Consider the following 20,618-nt stretch of genomic DNA (forward strand, 5'->3'; position numbering starts at 1 on the left):
TGTTAAAATCCAGAATCATTTTTCCAGGAACCAATGATTTTTCATTTGCATTTTTTTTATTTATTTTTTTTTATATTTATTTTTTTTTTTTTTAGTTTTCGGTGGACATAACATCTTTGTATGTGGTGTTGAGGATCGAACCCGGGCCGCACGCACGCCAGTAGAGCGCGCTACCGCCTGAGCCATATCCCCAGCCCTCATTTGCATTTTTTAAAACTACACTGCATGCTAGCAATACTTGATCATGATGCCATGTGGAAGAATTCCTTGAACCTATTAGAAATACAACCAGGTTAAGGCATTAATAAAAAAAAATTAACTCATATGGGATTAACTTGTGAGTCAAATGTGAGAGGTAAAAGTATTAGATGTTTTATCTCCCTTTTCCATCCCAGCTTGCTTCCTTGGATTTCAGTATATTATGCTTTTTCACAAAAAAGCAATAGGCTGAATCTCAATATCAAAGCCCTCAGTATTAGTGACATTCTAGTATAGCAGAAAGATATATCAAAATATTTAAAGACAAACACTATCAAGTTCCTTTATATGATAAACTAAACTTAGCTGCCTTTAAAAACTTAAGATATTTAAATTCAGACCCTTCTATTTGAGTATCTGGTGTTCAACTCATTGGAAAAGTAGCAAATATCTACATTATTCCACAAGAGGAACAACTAGTTGAAGGTGCCCTTCAATCAGATACCATAAATTACATCTTGAGTAAGAAGGAAATTGCAATGTGAATATACATAAATCATTAAAAATGCAATCTGTCTTTCAAGTTATGTATGAAATAGAGTGAGATAAACTATATAGCTATATTTCAAGACTGGAAGAAAACCCAGAATAATTTCCACTGGAAGGAGAACAGTGACATGCTATTGTGATAAAAATTTCCCCAAACTACCATTAATGTCTATTACAAAGAAAAAAGCAATTATTATTATTACATGAAATAAGAGAAAGAAGAAATGGCTGTGGCAGAGAAAGGGTAGATTAAATATGAGGGTGTGCATTTTAATTATAAGACAAATTAAGCAATGAAACAGTTGGCTAGGAAAATTTACTTTCATCACTATCAAAGCTGGCTTCAGATCTAGTAAGAAATTCTTTTAGAAAGCTATTTAAAACAACATTGTTTACTAATTTGCCAATTTTGCTGTAAAAAAACAGCCTTTGAGATTTCTTTGTACTATAACAAAAGATATCATAATCTAGTTAAGTGTGATTTGATATTTAAATTAGCAAATTGTAAATTTTTTTCAACTTAGCTCTGAATATTTAACACAGCAACAGAAAACAAGAGTTTAACAAGAAAAAATTGACCATTCGAAATAACACCTTTAGCATAGTAAAAATATTACAGCAATATTATTGGTATGCAAAATATTATAGAAGGCAAAAAATTCCACAACCAGAGCCAATTTTATAATGATGAAATTGCCTACACATAGGAAATTAATAGACTGGCTTCCTTTCAATCAATTGTTAAAATATTTCTATATGCAGAATATTCTTACATGGAAAATATGTATTTATTATTTATGCAAATATAGAGAACAATTACTACTGGATAAAAGAATAAATTAAAAGTATTTTGAATCTATATAAGTTGGTTCATTCCATGTGAATCTTTTAAAGATTTTTTGCCTTTATTTCACTTTTCTTCTGTCATTTCAAATTATATGAGAATATTGCATAGTAGTTAGCATAATGGAATATCATGATGAAATAATTAACAAAGGAATCTGAGGCCTTGAGATGAAAAGAAATCTAAAGTATAATCTTGTAGTAATAAATGCCATGAGTTAGATTGTGCCCACAGCAAAATAAAGTTTCAGAGACAGAAGACACAAAAAAGCATACATGATCTGCATTTTTTAATGCTTCTAGATACTAGGTACTCTGCTAAAAGGTGCAAAGAAAGGACAAGGACAGATACAGTGTTTGTCTTTAACAGCAGAGGAAGCACATCATAAATAAAATAATTAATTCATTAAAACTGGGATTAGTACCTCAAAGGAAACATATAGCATGCAAAAAGTGAATATAACTCGAAGACCTAACAGTTTGAATAATGACTTTTATCAGAAAATTGAAGTACAAAATAGTAAGCAGGGGAAAATAATGAAAGGAAGACATTCCAAGCAGAGAAAATTTCAGAAACAAAGACCCTGAGTTGAGGATATTTTAACTCAATGTGCTAGCCAGATTTCTGTTACTATAACAAATACCTGAGGTAATAAACCTATAAAAAGAGAAGACTTATTTTGGCTCACAGTTTTGGAGATTCTGGCCCATAATTCATTGGTCCATTGCAATGGATGAAACAGTATATCACAGTGAAACAGAACTGCTCACCTCTTGGCGAGGAGGTGAAAAGATAGAAAGCAAAGGAGGCCAAGATTCCATAGTCCCCTTCACAAGTACACCCGCAATGACCTAAAGGCTTTCTGGTAGACCCCACCTTTTAAATGTTTCAACAGCTCCTAATACCATCACTGTTAGGACAAAGTCTTTAACTCACAGGCCTTTGGGGAACCTTCAAGATCCAAACTATAGCATATAAGAGGAAAAGAAAGAGAGTCAGTGTAGTTGGAGCATAAAAAGCCCCAAAGTGAAGCCAGATGAAGTCAAGTATCTAGGCTGGACTTAGATCACACAAACTTTTGAGGATACATTAGGAATGTTGAAGTTGATCCTAGAAAATGCAGAATTATTCAAAAGTGGTATGCAAGAAAGTGACATGATTATTTTATTATGTTAAGTCGATGAGATGTTCACCACCAGAACAAACTGGAGGTGGACCAGAAGTCTGAATTTCAATGGCAGGAGAAACAAGGTAAGTTCAGTTCAACTTAATTATACTTTGATATTCAAGAGTGTCTATAGCTGAAAGAGGAAATATGGTAACAGGGATATTTACATAGTTTTCTGATGTTCAAATTGATGAGATATAGCTCCTGGACTGATCAAGACCCAAGTTGGTGAAGAGGAACATGGAAAATATGGCATATCAAGTACTGGATATAAAGATTTGCAAAGGATAAAGACTTGGAAGAATCTTGGTCTAAAGGATAATGTTTTAGACTAAGGATTGGTGTGGTGCTCTTAGCCTGTTAGAAAACAAAAGCACAAATCAAGGAAGGCTGATGTATGTGTAGACAGATCACTATTATACACACTTTAGTTATTTTCCTTCTCTGTCTGAAAGAAGCAGTTGAAGAATGTTTGTTTTGTTAATATTATGACATTATTTACAATATTTTATGTGATTATCTTAATGTGGTTTTTTTATTTGAAATACAACTTTATTCTGATTGCAAACAAAAAGGAATGGGAATGACAGTAACAAACAAGAGTCACCACAGAATATGGTGATATAACTGTTGCAGTCATATTCTAAACTCAAGAAAGAAACAACTGCATTCCAAACAGCTAAATATGCAGGTTCAAAAACTGAAGGTATTTTTTTTAACTGCCACATTCACTCCAAAGCCCATTCATCTCCTTCAGCATTCCACAAATGAAGCACAGGTCTGCTTCACTAGATTGTAGTAAGGTGGCACACATGCAGCACCACTAACATCACAGAACAGTTGCCTTATAAAACTAGACTTCAGACGCAGGGCTCCAGCTTCACTTTCTCACAGGTCATCATCCTCATCTGGTAGAGCAGTTGTCTGAGTTGCCAAAGCGAGATCCATGACACGATCTGGTGGGGCAAGAGCAGGCATGACAACAAACTCCAAGTCAGGGTCTCCAGTGAGCTTTCTAGGAAGCCAGAGGAAAGGCTTTTCAAAGTTGTTACTTTGGGCAGAGATATCATAGTACTCAAGATTTTTTTTTTTCTGGTGGCAGACAATAGATTTTGCCTTCACTTTTCTGTCCTTAACGTCCACTTTGTTGCCACACAACATAATAGGGATGTTTTCTCACACTTGTACCAGACCTTAATGCCACTTAGGCACATTCTTGTAAGTAACTCTTAATGTCACATCAAGCATTATAACAGCACACTGGGCTTAGATGTAGTAGCCGTCCCGCAGGCTGGCAAATTTCTCCTGGCCTGACATGACCCAGACATCAAACTTGATGGCTTTTTGTTGGTGTGGAACACGAGTGGGTGGACCTTCATGCCCATGGTGGCTAGGTAATTCTCAAACTCGTGGGTCAGGTGGCTTTTCACGAACATTGTCTTCCCAGTGCTGCTGTCACCCACCAGAAGTAGCTTGAACTGTACCTATGGCTCCCCCTGCGTGGTGATCCTTCCAGAATTGTCTCTTTGCCCGTCCAACTGAGGTTTGAAAGGTGGCAGAAGAAGTGCAATTCCTATATTAATGTTACTGTAACAAATTACTGAAAACTAAATGGCTTAACACAACTCAAATTTATTGTATTATAGTTCTGAAGTTCAAAATTATGAAATGGGTTCTGCTGGACTAAAATTACGTGTTGACAGGAATGCATTCCCTCTGGAAGCTCTAGTGTTAAGTACTTCTTTCAGTTTCTCAGATTATAAAAGCTGCCTGCATTGCTTGATCCATGATCCCTCCATCACATCACATTGACCTCTGCTTCTATTGTCACATCTCTCTGCTAACTGCCTTCCAAAGGCTTTTGTGGTAACACTGGACACACCATCTAATTCAGGATACTCCCTTTATTTCAAGATCCTTAAAAACGTTCACAAAATCATTTTTGTGATACAAAGTAATATTTTTTTATAGATTTGAATGTGGACAACTTTAGAGCACCATTCTTATGCTTCCACAGTTACATAGCCAAATTTCAGGATATATTGGAAACAATTTCTAAACATTTGAATCTCTTTTCTCAGAAAAATTACTGAAATGAAAACTACCTTCAGTGATTTTAGACATCAGGAATGTGTATGCATTGTACTTTTTTTTAATCTAAAAGAGGAAGGAATGAAAAGTATAGACTCAGATTTCCTCTTCTTGATAAAGTAGAAATTTACTTACAGGAGTCAATAGAAGCCTGAATTGGAAGTACAGAGGTGGACAGAAAGGACATATCTTGAGAAAAGAAGTGACTACATGGATTCCCTCCTACTGCTGTAGGTCAATGTGTAGCCATGTGTAATAGGCTGCTTAAAGAAAAAGTCACACCAAGCAAAAACTCCTCTCTAACTAAAATCAACCTAATGTGTTGCAATTCTTTTTCTCCCATTCATTCTTTTGCTGATACAGTCATCCAAAAAAAATAGTTAATAGGTACCTCTACACCTATTACAGGTTCCTGGAATATGACAATAAACAGAATAAAGTTTCTCCTGTCCTAAAACTTACATTGTGATTGAGAGAGAAATGAAATAGAAAGCAAATAAAATTGTAAGATAAAATCAGGTACCACCAAGCTCTATGCAGAAAATAACAGAATAAGAAATCAGGAATGTAAAGAATAAGAGACATCTGATCAGAAATCTAAAAGACAGGAATCTTAAGAAATCTCAAAGATAGAAAAGTACCTGTACAGATTCAAGGAAAAGGCAGAGAGAAGATCAAGAAGAAAAAGTCCTTCCTGGTATACTCAGAGGACACTGAGGAGCTGGTGAGTCTGGAAAAGAGAAGGCAAGGGGATAGTTAGAAGGGTTTGAGGTCAGGTCTAGAGCCTGATTGTGTAGGTCAAACTTCTGTATTTGATGCCAAGTTTATTGGAACAAGGGAATGGAAGATCTAATTTATATTTTAAAAGGCAAACAGCAGCTTAGAACTACTAGGGAAGAAGTAGAACAAGTAAAAACGACACTGGAAATGGAAAGGAAAACAAGTTGTCTTAGTTTGTAAATGCTTGCTGTAACAAAATACCACAAAGCTATCAATTTATAAACAATAAAAATTATTTATCCTGGTTCTAGAGGCTAAGAAGTCCAAGTTATGGCACTGGAAGTATTGACATCTCGTAGCTAGTGAGTGTCGGCTTCCAAGATGATGCCTTGTTCTGCATCCTCCAAAGGAAAGGAATTCTATGCTCTCACATGGCAAAAAAAGCAGATGTTCAAGAACATACTCCCTTCAACCTCAAGCCCTTCTATAAAGGTGCTAATACTATCCAACAGGACCCTCATTACTTAATCACTTCCCAAAGACTCTTAATACTGATACATTGGGGATTAAGTTTCAACATGATATCATCATTCAGAGTATAGCAGAAGTGACTGTTGCTGGAAGGAGGTATCATTTCTCTGCATCTGCCATTACTTGGAGCACTCTGTCTGCATATCAACATTGAGCTTCATTAAATAGACCCAATGGCACCAATAACCACACTTGCAAAGAGCAGTAAGTCTCTCCCTGACATTGGTTCTCTATGTGGTGGAGAGGCTCTTCCCTGAGATAATCAAATCAAAATGGAAACAATACTGTGAGCAGAGGCCAGGTCAGGAAAGATGCTGTTAAAGAAATCTAGTCAATGGCAAGGTAACCCCATTTCAACACAAAGAAATGCTGGAGCCAGGAATCCCTTCCGGAGGAGATGATGACTAAAGCTCCCTCACCTTCCTGGGGCTCCTGAATAAACAAACTGATAACAGAACTTACCCCAATTGAATTATTCTGAAAATTATGACATGGGTGCTAATAGTATCTATATGTGCAGTAATGATATCCAGGAATGATCTACCCGTATTTCTTTGGGTACAATCAGAGCTTGACCTCTCTTTTTTCCATAGATTAGTTTTTTAAGCATGAAATCTCATAATCTAATTTGCATCTTAAAGGAAAATAAAAATAACACTCAATAGTACTATTTGAAAGAAAGATGAATTTACAACAGTGCCTTTGTAGTATCTCATAATGCTTTAGCCTTGCAAAATCCTCTCAAAAGTTCAACTTAAGTTTCAAATAAAGGGCTATTTATTCTCAAATACAAGCATTAACCACTGTAATACCTTGATAATAAAGCAATTGCTTCTTATCTGGAAGAATCTTAGATACTTATCTAAGTATCAAAACTTAATAAATTATTAGCAGAAGAAAAATGGAATAGAAAGATATAAGATTTATGACTAAATAGGAAAGAATTAAACAAAATAATATGGTATTAGCAATAGTAATTGAATAATAATGTCTACCCAACATATGACCATTAAAAAAAAGTTCAAATCCAATGTTCCATGCATGCTAGGCGAGCACTCTGCCACCCAGCCCTAAAAAAAAATGTTATTATGTTATCTCTCTGAAAGTTTTTAGTGATGAAAGCTTAAAATACTTTTGAAATCTGCCTTTTAGAATTCATTGTGCTATTTTAAAAAGATTAGATAGATCCCAATAATTTTCCCATAGGATATTTAGTAAAACAAAACAATATTCTATATTACAGAGGTACACAATGGATTCCATGCTGAGCCAGGGAATATTTCTCAGCCTGTTTGATTGTGATTAATATGCTACATTGTAACAACCTATTTGTTGTTAGTTCTTAGCCATAATCTAACCAGACTTGGTAGGTTTAAAGTTAGTTAAAACAGTGTACCTTGTGTATAGGATTTCAGGTAGACCTAAATTCATTTGCCAGCTCTTCCACATGCACCACAAGGTCACAAACAAGCTTCTTAACTTTTTAATATTCTGTTTTATTTATGATTTATGAAATGGAGACTAGAAAAAGAAAAGAATGATATTTTTATGTATTCATTCATTTGCCAGTCATGTTTCAATTATCTAACAGTGGAATGCACTGAAGTAGAAAATTCAACATGGGGATTACCTGAAGTTTCCCAAAGTTGTGCATAAGACACATTAATATAATAATAATAATAATAATAATAATAAGAAGAAGAAGAAGAAGAAGAAGAAGAACAACAACAACAACAACAAAAACAACAACAAGAATAGAAACATAAAAGCTCTAAAGATGCTCAAAATATTTCATGAGAGTCCTGGAAAAGAGGAACCTGTCTTAGACCTGAATAAAGGCTGTGGGATAAAGGGAAGAAAAGGTTTCTCTGAAGTTTTGATATTTGAAATGAGACCACAAGAAAATGGAAAGCCTATTACTTGCCTGAAGGTAAAAGTTTGGTAACAATGCCTTACTTTGTACAAAGAAAAAAGCAATTATCCTATAGCATTAGGGAAATGGCTGTGAATTTCAAGAAGGAGCCAGATGAGAGCAGAAGGCCTTGCTCAGGATATGTCTGCAGGTGCTGCAAGGAACTGCTGAATGCAGGTAGAACAGGAGTTCTTGAGTAACAACTGCAGGTGCACTCGGTAGAAAATATCTTTTCCTGAATACAGAGTCATACTCCTTGCCTGACTCTGTCCTCTTTCATGCAATGCAAAGCTTTTAGTAAAAGAAATTTCTCGACTGGCTACAATCAATATGATCCACATCACTCTCCACTGTGAAGACTATAAAAATAGAATCTGAAATTTAGGCTTAGGACTCTGGGGAACAAAAACATACAGAAGTAAGGGAAAGTGTTTCACTTTGAATTCTGATACCTGACATTTAGACCTGAAAAGTCCATGGAAAGGATAGAAAAGTAAAGCAATGTATGAAATGAGAGCCTCACAGGAAAATGATGTCATTAAGATTTTTCCTATTTATTTCCCTTCTTTTTAAACTTTGCCCTTACAGATATAAGAAGAATTCCCAGAAATTTTAATACTGTTTTCTAGGAGGTAAAGAACTATATAGAAAATGCTCATCTTTGGAATTGCTTAAACAAATTCCTCCTCTTCATCTGACCAGATCTGTGCTTTCTGCAGAAGGAGGTCTTCATGGAATTAGAGCCAGAGGACAACACTTAGCAAGGTGATGTATTTGTTTCATTTCCCTAGGGTTTCCCTCAAAATTAGTCAAAGTGCCAGACAACATCTTCTATCACCTTCTAAATGACCCTAACCTTTAGGTGTTTTTCATCTTTACATAAAGAAAAAAAAATTGCCTCTGGGTAATGTTATCTACTTTTTAAAAATAGTAGAGCAGGAAGGAATATTAATGAGAATCTAGTTCACAAACCACTTTTTAAAAATAAAATAATGAAGGTCAAACATAAGTTCTATGACTCTCTCTAGATATTGCATTTTAAATTAATTAATGAATTTTAATTAGGTATATATGACAGCACAATGCATTTTGATTCATTGTACAAAATTGCAGCACAACTTTTCATTTATCTGGTTGTATATAATGTAGCACTGCACCATATGTGCAGTCATACATATACATAGGGTAATGATGTCCATCTCATTCCACCATCTTTACGGCTCCCATGCCCCCAATCCACCTCTCCCTCCTCTTTGCCCAATCAAAGTTTTCATTTTTCCCATGCTCCCTTTCCATTATGGATCAGCATCCACTTATCAGAGATAACATGCAGCCTTTGGGTTTTTTTTTTCTTTTTGGAATTAGCTTACTCTACTTAGCATGATATTCACCAACTTCATCCATTTACCTGGAAATGCCATAATTTTATTCTTTTTAAATTCTGAGTAATATTCCATTATGTATATATATCACAGTTTCTTTATCCATGCATCTATTGAAGGGCATTTAGGTTGCTTCCACAGTTTAGCAATTGTGAATTGTGCTGCTATAAACATGAAAGTGGCTGCATTACTGTAGTATGCAGTTTTTAAGTCTTTAAGGTATAGACTGAGGAGTGGGATAGCTGGGTCAAATGGTGGTTCCATTCCAAGTTTTCTTAGGAATCTCCATACTGCTTTCCAGATTGGTTGCACCAATTTGCAGTCCCTGCAGCAATGTGTGAGTGTACCTTTTCTCCCACATCTTATTGTTGCTTGTATTCTTGATAACTGTCATTCTGACTGGTGTGATGAAACCTTAGAGTAGTTTTGATTTGCATTTCTTTAATTCCTAGAGATGTTGAACATTTTTTCTAAATATTTGTTGACTGAATGTATAACTTCTCAGAAGTATCTGTTCAGCTCCTTAGCCCATTTATTGATTTGGCTGTTAGATTTTCATGTTAAGTTTTTTGAGTTCTTTATATATCCTGGAGATTAGTGCTTTTATGTATCCTGGAGATTAGTGCTTTATATATCCTGGAGATTAGTGCTCTCTCTGACGAGCATGTGGCAAAAATTTGTTCCCAAAATGTAGGCTCTTTCTTAACCCCATTGATTGTTTCTTTTGATGAGAAGAAGGCTTTTAGTTTGAGTTCATCCCAATTATTAATTCTTGATTTTATTTCTCGTGCTTTAGGAGTCTTGTTAAGGAAGTAAGGGCCTAATCCGACATGATAAAGATTTGGGCCTACTTTTTACTCTACTAGGTACAAGGTCTCTGGTCTAATTCCTAGGTCCTTGATCTACTTTGAGTTGACTTTTGTGCATGGTGAATTATAGGGATTTAGTTTCACTTTGTTTCACATGGATTTCCAGTTTTTTAGTCCCTTTTGTTAAAGAAGCTATCTTTTCTCCAATGTATGTTTTTGACACCTTTGTCTATTATGAGATAACTCTATTTATGTGAGTTTGTCTCTGTGTCTTCTATTCTGTACCATTGGTATACATGCCTATTTTGGTGCCAATGCCATGCCATTTTTGTTATCATAGTTTTGTAGTATAGTTTAATGTCTGGTATTGTGATGCCTCCTGCCTCACTCTTCTTGCTAAGGATTGCTTTGGCTATTCTGGTTCTCTTATTTTTCCAAATGAATTTCATGATTGCTTTTTATATTCCTATAAGGAATGACATTGGGATTTTAATTGGAATTGCTTTGAATCTGTATACTGCTTTGTGTAGTATGGCCTTTTTGATGATATTAATTTTGCCTATCTAAGAGCATAGGCAATCTTTCCATATTCTAAGGTCTTCTTCAATTTCTTTCTTTAGTGTTCTGTAGTTTGCATTGTAGAGGTATTTCACCTCTTTCGTTAAGTTGATTCCCAAGTACTTTTTTGAAGCTATTGTGAATGGGGTAGTTTTCCTAGTTCCTCTTTCAGAGGATTAATCACTAATGAATAGAAATGCATCTGATTTCTATTTGTCTATTATGAGACAACTGTATTGATTTTATATCCTGCTGCTTTGCTGGATTCATTTATTAATTCTAGAAGTTTTCTGGTGGATTTTTTTTTTGATCCTCTAAGTATACAATCATGTTGTCAGCAAAGAATGATATTTTAAGTTCTTTTTTCCTACTTTTACCCCTTTAATCTCTTTCATCTATCTAATTGCTCTGGCTAGAGTGTCAAGGACTATGTTGAATAGAAGTGGTGGAAGAGGGCATCCCTGTCTTCTTCCAGTTTTTAGAGGGAATGCTTCCAAATTTTCTCCATTTAGAATGATGTTGGCCTTGGGCTTAGCATAGATAGTTTTTCAATGTTGAGGTATGTTCCTATTATCTCTAGTTTTTCTAGTGTTTTGAACCTAAAATGTGTTCTAGTGTTTTGAACTTGCTGTATTTTGTCAAGTGCTTTCTCTGCATCAATTGATATAATTATATAATTATTATCTTTAAGTCTATTGATGTGATGAATTATGTTTATTGATTTCTATATGTTCAACCAACCTCGAATCCCTGGAATGAACCCCCACTTGATAATGGTGCACTATGAATCTAGTAACACCCTGATACCAAAATCAAGCAGAGACACATAAAGGAAAGAATATCTCAGACCAATATCCCTAATGAACGTTGATGCAAAAACTTGCAGTAAAGTTCTGGCAAATTGCATACAAGACATTGCTTTTTGTGTTAAGAACCTAAATGGAATCAGATGCTGGAGTCTGGATATAGGCAAGTGATCTGTTTCACTGAGCTGTGATTGTTAGTCACTGTATGAAAGGATGATGTGTCAAGTAAATTAGACTATATTAACCAATTTACAAGCTATTCTTCCAAATATGCTTAGTCGTCTCTATAATTGAGTCCTATTTTCTCTAAGCATTCTTACATGCAGTAGGTCATATTTCCCAAGGATGTCTGCATCATATCTCTCATCCACATATTCTACTACAATGCGTCCTTGCCACTTTTCATCCAGGGTGAGTTTATGGTCCCCCCTTTTCCTATTGGGCAGGCTTTTTATAGCTCCAACACATATAAAACTGTGACTTCCAGGGTTCAGAATAGCAAAAAGACAAAATACTGGCAACATTGAATGTTGGTGAGGATGTGGTACAAAGAGAACTCTGGTTCTTTGTTGATGGAAATGCAAAGTAGCACTTTGGAAGATGTTTTGGAAATTTCTTATACAATTAAGCAGACTTTTACCATGTAATCCATATGATTGAAAAGTATGACACCCCAAAACCTGACCAGAAATATTTATAGCAGCTTTATTCAAAATTTCAAAATGTTTTAATCAACCACAAAGCCCAGTTGAGTAAATTGGTCTATCCACATATCAGATTGAGTTTTAAGCATATAACATAGAAGTAATATATTGGGAAAGTCATAGAATTTGTGTTGGCCTCCATTAATTTATTCCTAAAATGTGGCTGGTAAACTGGATTCTCTGTATTTTTTTCAGTTTAAAGCTCTCTTTTTTTTTTTCTTTTCAAAACTGCCAAAATTCAGAGCAACTAAAGAAAAAAAAATAAACTGTGGTATATCCAGTAAAATATTATTTAGTGCTAAAATGAAATGAGCTATGAAGCCATGAAAAGATATGGAGAAAACTTAAGTGACTATTTCTAGGTGAAAGAAGTCGTACTGTGCTAATCAACATCATCTATAACAGATTTACCACTCTGGGGGAAATCTTGGTTGGCAGGGGTGCAGGAGGGGTACAGAAACCCTACTTTCTGATCAATTTTGTTGTGAACCAAAAATTAACGTCTATAGTTTTTTGTTTTTTGTTTTTTTGTTGTTTTTTCACGTAATGCATCTTCCAACCTGGTGCTCAGCATTGTTTTTTTTTTTCCTTCCTTTGATACCAGGGCACTTAACCACCGAGCTACATCCCCAGTCCTTTTTTACAGTTTATTTAGAGACAGGGTCTCGCCAAGTCACTCAGGGCCTCGCCGCCAAGTCACTCAGAGCCTCACTAAATTGCTGAGGCTGCCTTTGAACTTGTGGTCCTCCTGCCTCAACCTACTGAGCTACTGGGATTACAGGCATGTGCCACTGTGCCCGGCTCAGCATTGTTTTTAGAGGTCATAATCACAGATAAGAAGCACACATTACGAGGAAGCCTAGCAAATATGGAAAGGTCACGTACAGGTGCTTCACATGACAACAAGCATAAACTGCTAGAGTTGTGGATAAAGATGTCTCACAAGACATCCAGCCCTAGCCGTCCAGTCACCCTCAGCCACTGAAGCTTCCTACCAAGGCTCAAGATGACCCTACTGAGTCCTAATTGAGTTACTCATCCACAGAGCCTAAAATCATTGTTGATGCCATTAAATTTTGGGGTGGTCTGTTTTCCATCAATGATAATTGCTACAGTTACTGATTAAATCTAATCCCCAGAGACATCAGACTCTAACAAGGTTCTTACAGAATCTGACTTGTGGATCAGATTTTATGAGTTTCAGTTCTTCATGAGGCAATATTTGGATTCAGGATACCAGTGAAGGCCCATTTGGACTTCAGACTGGTATTTTTTTCCATGTGAGGCCACAGAGACACTCATAACAATGACATCACATAGTGGTTTGCTTTGAAACTGTGCTCCTTTTTTAAGAAAATGGAGGCTGAATGTGAAGACAGGGATAGAAATGATTTCATAGAATCAAAAGCACGAGAAACTGAATTTATCCTCACATTCAAAACAACTGAACAGACTTAATATAAGAACCAACAGCTTTAGGGTATTAAACACCAGACAATCAAGGGTAAACATCTTTAAAGAGGGGGAATATGATGTTCTATCTCATTGACTGAAGAAAGTCATGGCCAGGGTAGGGAAGGAGCAACTTGGGAAGGGTCCTTCAGCCTTCCCCGATTGAAGAGATGGGGCTGGGAATCCAGTAAGGCCAAAACAGGTAAACAGTAACTGAGAGGAATTATAAAGAGGGAGAACTTTCAAAAAGTCCCCACTAGTCTCCAGCTAAATGCGATCAGCACATTTGTGTGGGGACACCACATAAAGCTAAGGAGAGAAGTACCAGAAAGGAAGAAGGTGGAAAATTCCTTTAGTTCACCAAGTAATAGGAACAGCTCACAATCTCACTAGCCAGAGAAGACAGAGGGCAGTGGGTAGGACACTCAGAAGGGTTATGCTAAGTAGAGAGCAAAAGCAACCTGAGGCTACAAGCTACTCTGGTGCCACCATGGTGGTTAAACTCACTCTCAAAATAATTAAACTATTTCCAAGTCTCTTGTCTGCATCCAAGAGTGAATCTCAAGAATGTTGATAGAAGCCAGGCATGGTGGCGGACACCTATAATTCCAGTGCTCCAGAGGCTGAGGCAGGAGGATCATGAGTTTAAAGCCAGCCTCAGCAAAAGTGAGGTACTAAGTAACTCAGTGAGATTCTGTCTCTAATAAAATACAAAATAGAGCTGGGGATGTGGCTCAGTGGTCGAATGCCCCTGAGTTCAATCCCCAGGAAACCCCTTTCCCACCCCCTGCAAAAAAAGAATGTTTATAGGAATGTAAAAATATAAGCACCACACATGCAATGTCTGCCATGAAGCTGAAATAACCAGACATGCAGAAAAGCAGAAAAAATATGACCAATATTGGGGAGAATACACAATCACTCAAAACAGACAAATAGACCTAGATATGACCTGATAGTAGAATTAATAGATAGGAACATTAAAATATTATATAAATTTAACCCAAATATTCAGGAAGGTGGAGAAACATGAGCATTGGTTAATTAGAGATTTGGAAGATATTTTAAAGGCCTAAAATGAATTTCTAGAGACAAAAAATATTCTGAAATGAAAATTGTATTGGATAGAATTAATAGCAGATTGGACATTTCTCAGGAAAAGATTAGTCAACTTGAAGACAGGATTAGAAACTATCCTAAATGAAATGTACAGAGAAAAAAAAAAGACTAGGGAAAGAAGAAACAGAGAAGCCAGATAATTCTAAATATACATTGGAAATACTGGAACAGGTACGAGGTGAAAGATCAAAATCTAATTAACAGTAATTGGGCCACAAAGATGAGATATGTCATAGGGTGATTAAGGATAAATTGCACTTATGATTATCCACTATAGCTCTGGTAATGTCTAAAATGTGACACATTTCTGTTGACTAGTAAGAAGTAAGGTCTTAAAATAGTTGTACCTAGTTAAGCCAAAATGGTTGCCATGAAAGGTGAAATTTAGTGACATAATTCAATGTGCACAGGGTTATTATTTAAGATACATAAACTGCCACTTCATGATTATCATTTGCAATTATTTCTTACTTTATCATATGCTTAATTTTATTTTTTCTACAATAGATAAGACAGTCATCTAAGGAGAAAATGATTTTAAAGCTTTTTTAAGTTTTGGAACAATTATAGATACAATGGAAATTATAAAGTTGACACAGAGAAGGCCACTCCACTTCTCCAATGGCTATATCCAATGTAATTGAAGGATAATAACAAAATCAGCAAGTGGCATTGGGATCATGTGTGTAGTTTAATGTCACTTGATCACTGGTATAGGTTGGTAAAAGCACCACCTCAAAATATAACGCTAGTCCATTACCACAAATATCCTTTAGAGTGGCATCCCACATTTTCCTAACCTCTGTCAACCACTAACTTGGTTTCCATATTCTTGCTTTTGTCATATCAAGAATGCTATAGAATCTCTAGTAGAAATGGGCTTTTATTATTCAATAGGATGTCCCTGAGATCTATTCAAGTTATTGTACATATCAGTACTCCATTCAGTTTTGTTCTTGAATAGTATCCCATGGCTTCTAATGTATTACAATTTGTTTAACCATTCACCTACCTAGGAACCTTGGTGGTTTTCAGGTTTGGAACATTATAAATTCAACTGCTGTGAACAATTATATGCAGGTTTATATATTTGTTTCTCTGGCATTAATAATGTCCTGGAGTGCAATAGCTGAAATTGTCAAATGATTTCCAGAACAGCTGCACCATTTCCCATACCCACCAGCAATGTATGAGAGATCCTATTTCTTTACATCCTCACCACAATTTGGCACTATGACTATATTATTAGCTGTTTTAATAGATGTGTTGTGATATCTCATTATGGTATTAATCTGCATTTCTCTAAATCTCTAATGGCTACTGATGTTGAATATCTTCTCATGAGTGTATCTGTTATTTACACAGCTTCTTTCTGAAACATCTCTTTATTTGATTTATCCATTTATTAAACTGGACTATTTGGGTTTTTTTGTTCTTGTTATTTTGGTTTTGTATTTTTATTATTGAGTTTTGATTGTTCTATATATTCTACACATGAGTTCTTTATAAGATATGTGATTTGCCAATATTTTTCCAGACTATAACTTTTGTTTCATATTTAAGATCTTTTAGAAAAAAGCTTTTAGTTTTGATGAAGTTTAATTAATTAATTTTTTCCTGTTATGCATCATTCTTTTGATATGATGTCTAAGAACTCTCTATCAATTCCTAGAACCCAAAGGTTTTTGGTATTTTTTTTTAAAAAAAAACTATGTGGCCTTATATTTCACATTAAATATAAACCCAGCTCAAGGTTCCTCATTTGCTTACAGGAATGCAGTTGTTTCTATGCCATTTATTAAAACATCATGCTTTCTTTGTTAAATTGTTTTGGATCTTTGTCAAAAATCATTTGGCCATATCTGTTTGGATTTATTTGGGGACTCTACATTCTGATTCATTATTTTATACATCTAGTCCTCTGCCAAGATCACACAGTTTTGATTACTATACCTATACAATAAATTTTGAAACCAGGTAATGATTCCTTCTATTTAACTCTTCTTGTTCAATTTATTTTAGTTATCCTTGTTTGCTTATATTTTCATATCACTTCTATAATATTATTGTTTATATCTGTAAAACTCTTACTGAGATTTTGATAGGTATTCCATCGAATATGTCTGTCTATCAATTGATGGGGAGCTGACATCTTTACTCTTCTGTTTCTTTCAACCCATGAACATGATATCCCCTTATTTTGGTATGTTTCTTTTGAACTCTTGGTAATTTTCAGGGCCCAAGCCCAGTGCACCAAAATGTTTCATATTTTGAATGGTGGTAATGGAATTGTATCTTTGATTTTGGTTTACACGTATTCAAAGGAATACTACACTGATTTTTGGACTTTTTTCATTATATTCTGTATTCTTCTAGAAGTCATTGTTTAGTCCTAGGAGGGTTTTTTGTTTGATAGATTCCTTGTTTAGCCATTCACCCACTGCAGATCACCTTTGTTTCCAAGTTTCTGCTATTAAAAATACAACTGCTCATAAACCTGTGAACAACCATACACAGGTTTATGTTTAAACATGACTTTCTCTGAAATGAATAAATGTCCAAGAGAATTGACATACAGGTTCACCCTGGCACTTTTTATGTAAATAACAATTTCTTCTACGTATAAGGACAATTCTAATTTACCTTTTTTCAACTTACATGTTTTATTTTCTTTTTGTTGTCCTATTGAACTGTCTGGAGTTTCTAGCACTATGTTGAATGAATGTGGAAAGCATGTATACCAGACTTTGTTCCCAGTCTGAGGAAAGGATTCAGCCTTTCCTTATTAAGTATGCTAGTTGAAGGTGTGGGGAGACACTATTTATAAAACTGCGAAAGTTACCCTAGGGTCAAAATGTGAGACTAACATGGTCTTCTACCTTCTCAACCTGCTTTGAGCAATATTCTGTGCAGGGGAGCAGTGAAATTGCCAAGGCCCTCTCTTAAAATTGTTCTTAGTATGTGTTCAGTCAGCAGTCACATTAGTTTAAGGTGTAAAGCAAAAGGGAAAGAATGGGGTTAAAATGCATTATGCTATAGTTTCCCATTTTAAGAAGGAAAAAAATGGTATTCCATTCAGTTAATCCATATGAATTGATTGCAAAATTATTTTGCCCAAGCTTTTTGATCTTTGTTTTATTGGTTTTGATCTTTACCAACTACAGTATGTTTTACCTTAATGCTAATTAATTTATGTAACTGCCTGTAGTCCCCTTTTATTCTTTTGTAAGTTTCTATGCATTTTGTCAGACTTAAATACCATTTGACTCTCACCTCTTACCTAAGCAGTAAGTTTGTTCTAATTTCCTATTTCCCTGTATAAGCCCAAAGTTTCCATTTTAAGTTGGTTATTAATATTTTCAGATAATATTACTTTATATGTGTGTGTGCATGTGTGTGTGTATATATGTGTGTGTGTGTGTGTGTGTGTGTATTTAGTAACAAGGATTGAACTCAAGGCACTCAACCAATGAGCCACATCCCCAGCCCTTTTTTATATTTGATTCCGAGACAGGGTCTCACTGAGTTGCTTATTAGAGTCTTGCTAAGTTTCTGAGGCTGGCTTTTAACTCCAGATCCTCCTGCCTCAGCTTCTCCACCCACTGGGATTACAGGCGTGCACCACCACACCCAGCTACAAGTATATATTCTTTTTCAGCCCATTTCCACTTTCTTCTAGTCTTAGATTTAAATATATACAATTCTCCCTACCATTTTTTAACAAAGTTTTTTTTTTTTTAATCATCTCAATAAAGCTTGGGTAGAGCCTGATTTTTAGTATAATCCTCACAAGACTTATCTGAATAAAATGTTACCCGGAGTTCTTAAGTTTCATTTGTTTTCTATTGCTTTGACATGTAAAGAAATTAACTGGGTATGAAATTCTTGACTTTCATTATTCGTCCTTGAGTTTCTTGAATATCTTTCTCCAGTGGTGTTTATATGAGTCAATGGCTATCATGCTGATTTTCTTCCTTTTCTCAGCAATTGGCCTTCTTTCCTAGATGTCACCAAGGTTGTTTTTTGTTTGTTTGTTTTTTAAATATTTAGATCTAATAACATAACTTTTCTTGTTTTTAAAATTGGCCATTCTGGATCAATTAATCTAAGTATAGAATGAGTTCTTATAAGCACTTGGGTCATTTTTTTTTCAGAACATTTGCTAGTTTTAGTTTTAAATATTAGTTCTATGTCATTGTTTTATTCTTCCTAGTCACTGAATCCATCACTTATTTGAAGTCATCTTCCTCTGTGTTCTGCATCATGAAATGTCTGCCAATTGTTATTTACTTCTCTTGATTGTATTTCCAGTTCCTTGATTCTTACTAAGAACATATCTACTCTACCTTGGAGTCTTTGCAATTGAGCTATTCTTATTGAGATTTTTTTTTCAGCTTTGTTTTTCAATTAGTAGGAAGAAGAGTAGGAAGAATTTGGTTGGCTCACCTTTCAGTTCTTCCTAGTTGTCCATTTCTATTCTGAGGTTTGGAATTTCAGATACATGGCATTCTTTTCTATTTGCAATGAATTTATTGAATTAAATGAGATTCATTTTAGTATCCTATAGTTATAGTCATTCTCTGTTTGATGGTTCTTCTCTTTTTAAAATCGCTCCAGTTATTGCACTTTCAGGTTCCTTTGTGTGAATGTTCCTGGTGATGTTTTCATGATTCCTAAATTCGATATCCCTGGGGTGGGGGTGGCAGGTATGTAGCTTTGGTAATTCCTTGGTTCAAGAGTGCCCCCTTCTGCTGCTGCTGTAGGCACACTTTATTCAATAAATGGATCCTGATGTTGCTATTTTTAAATTGGTTTGCTTTCTTCTGATTTTTTTAAAACTAATTTGATTCAGTGGGGTATGTTTTCTTTTTTCTTTTTATGACTAAAACTCCCAAATTGTCTTCCCCTTCTCAGTAGTGCCTTCCTCCTTCTCAGTGCTGCCCCCACCCTGCATACATGCAGACAGGACAGCTCAATGCCCTGCCTGAGGGGGCCCTGGATCATTAGGTCTCACAGGAGTTTCCAAATAATGAGAAACAGAAATCTAAACCCTATTTTTAATGTGGGTAATCTCAATCCACAAAACATGAAAATGCGCTGCCTGATATTGTAAAGATGAGTCTTGAACATGCTGTGATTCTGAGAGTTAAGGCCTTTAATACAGACCTAAGAAAGAATGGCCAGGTCAACAAACTCTTGTTTGGATCAACAGGCATATCGCAAAGGTAGAAAATGGCAGCAAGATATTACTTGAGAATCCCATTCTCCTCAGCACTCACATAATTGTTAAGAAAATTTCCCTGCAGATGGCAAGATAGTGTCTTCTAATTTGTACCAAGTCATTATCAATTTACCTGCTTGGGCTCTAAATCCATGACTACTCTCAGTAGAGTCAGACCACTGCCAGCTGTTCCAAGAAGGGGTTAAAGGGAGGGAAGTATCTCCAAGGAAGCCTGAAAAATTAGACTAAGAAGTGCCCAAGAGAGAGTCAGCTGTCACTGTCACTTTATCACTCTCTGAGAAGTGATGGAGATCTCAGTATGGGGAAGTCTGATGGCCTGCCTATATCACCTTCACACCAACTATCTCACCTGTGAAAAGGGAAGTTCATCTTTCACTCCCCTCTCTGGCAAGTGGCTCCTCCTCTTCCTTTCTAGTGGAGGATGCCACCAAAAGTTTGTGGGTGTTTTTTTTTAATTATTATTTAGTTTTCGGTGGACACAACATCTTTATTTTATTTTTATGTGGTGCTGAGGATTGAACCCAGCGGCCCAC

General features: G+C 35.6%; 1 pseudogene; it reads right to left on the reverse strand.

Moving 5' to 3' along the window:
* Window positions 1–3,647: 3,647 nt before the first annotated feature.
* LOC113199321 (GTP-binding nuclear protein Ran-like) lies at window positions 3,648–20,218 on the reverse strand (annotated as a pseudogene).
* Between the last annotated feature and the right edge of the window lie 400 nt (window positions 20,219–20,618).

This window comes from Urocitellus parryii, chromosome 3, assembly GCF_045843805.1.
Source record: "Urocitellus parryii isolate mUroPar1 chromosome 3, mUroPar1.hap1, whole genome shotgun sequence".
Taxonomy (NCBI): Eukaryota; Metazoa; Chordata; class Mammalia; order Rodentia; family Sciuridae; genus Urocitellus; species Urocitellus parryii.